General features: G+C 40.4%; 1 protein-coding gene across 1 annotated transcript in view; it reads right to left on the reverse strand.

The window, feature by feature from the left end:
* Positions 1-1,612, reverse strand: part of steap2 (STEAP family member 2, metalloreductase) — a 26,644-nt gene extending 25,032 nt beyond the window's left edge. Inside the window, exon 1 of the mRNA XM_024261740.2 lies at positions 1,102-1,612. The gene's annotated coding sequence lies outside the window, so the exon portion shown is untranslated. The remainder of the gene's footprint in view (positions 1-1,101) is intronic.
* Positions 1,613-1,861: the final 249 nt, after the last annotated feature.

Genomic DNA, 1,861 nt, shown 5'->3' on the forward strand with positions numbered 1-1,861 from the left:
TAACCTACAAGGGACAATGAAATAAATAAATATATCATGAAATACTTAAATGAGCTCTTTTCATATTTTAATGCCACATTTATTTCAACATTTATTTAATTATTTAAACTTGTATTTATTTAATGCCACTTTTAAATAATTAATGACACATTTATTTATGTATTTCATATTAAGTTTATTTATTTCAATTTGGCTCTTTTAACCTACAAGGGACAATGAAATGAATAAATATGTCATTAAATGTTTAAATGTTCCATTTTAATATTTTAATGCCACATTTATTTCAACATTTATTTATTGATTTCAACATTTATTTATTTATTGCCACTATTAAATATTTAATGACACATTTATTTATTTATTTAATGGTGTATATATTTATTTCATTTTGGCTCTTTCCAGACTCCATACATTTCACCCCATGTAAGGATTAAAAAAGAAAAAAAAAAGATTAATACAACCACTGCAGAGGGCCCTGCATTAGTTTTCACCTAAGCCCCAAACTGCTAAATGTTCCACCAGTGTTCTGGACTGTGCAGCTTCCGGTCAGGCTGAGACACAAGATAGGCTACTCTTGATGAGGTTCTGTAAACGTTTTCAAGAATCTGAGAGGAAAGTCCAGTCCACCTCAACTGCATTAGAGAGGAGAGTCAGTGTGAGAGTTCAATGTTCAGGAAACGTCAGGAGAAATGTGAATGCCCAGAGGTCTGATGTTCTCTCTTTTCTGCTTTGGTCTAGGTCCATGCTGCTCCAGCATGACCAGGAAGCCAATTTGAGGCGTCAGGTGTGAATGCACCTCAAGACTTGGGGAGGGGATTTTTTATTGTTTTTTATTTATTTATTTATTTTAGGGTAAAGCACACATGTTCTTAAATAAAACTCTCTTCATCAGACTTTTGTTTTCAAATGGATCTGATGCAGACACTGTGAGCCCATGATTACATGAGTGTTTTTAAGAACAATAATTTTACAGCGGGTGAAATTGGACTTTAAGCTGCCCTGTGCATCCTCAGATCAGCAGTCTGCCCAGAGGGAAGCACCTGCACCGGCGGACAGCCTGCCAGGCCGGTCGGTGTGCCAAAGAAGAAAGCGCGTACGTACGTGAACGCAGCTGGCGCGTCTTCAGTCTGCAGGGAGATGCAGTGACAGAGATGCACGGAGACGCCCTCGCAGCAGCAAACACCGGCTCCGTTACAAGGACGGGCAGAAGCGCAGAATCACCGAGACACAACCCTCACCGAGCTGCAGCGAAATGACGGATCCAAACGCACTCCCGACGGCCGAGGATGTGGAACAGCACACCGTGTCCCGGTGCTGCCGTCACGGACTGCAGGAAATTTCCCAACTGTCTTTTTAAGCCCCACCTGTTAGTACAGTCCAAACGATGATGATGATTTACTATATTGTGGTCAAATAAAAACATGTACCCAGGTGGATTCCATGTTGGGGCTTAAGGGAAAATTATTTATGATTTTGCACCCCCATTCCTTACTCTTCTAAAGATGGTGCCAGTGTGCATAGTTATCACCATTGAAACTGATGTCATCTGTGGAGTTAATGCACACCTGCTCAGCTATGCAGAAATTGAAGACAGAAAAGACGACAGAGGAAAACAATCTTCTTGCAGCTTTTGCATCATAGTGAGAACAAAAGTCAAACATCTTTCTTCAGTAACTTACTTATAAAGTTATCACCACTCCAATTTATTTATTTTTAACTTGTCCTGTCCAACAGCTGAGCAAACAGATACGGGCTGAGAGCCTCTAGTGTTGGGCAGATTTTACTGTCACAACAGGGATTTTGTCAGGGATGGAGGTGTAGGACCCAAATGCAGGAGACAGGACATGGTGGCGGAAACTCA

The sequence above is a fragment of the Oryzias melastigma genome, linkage group LG20 (assembly GCF_002922805.2).
Source record: "Oryzias melastigma strain HK-1 linkage group LG20, ASM292280v2, whole genome shotgun sequence".
Taxonomy (NCBI): domain Eukaryota; kingdom Metazoa; phylum Chordata; class Actinopteri; order Beloniformes; family Adrianichthyidae; genus Oryzias; species Oryzias melastigma.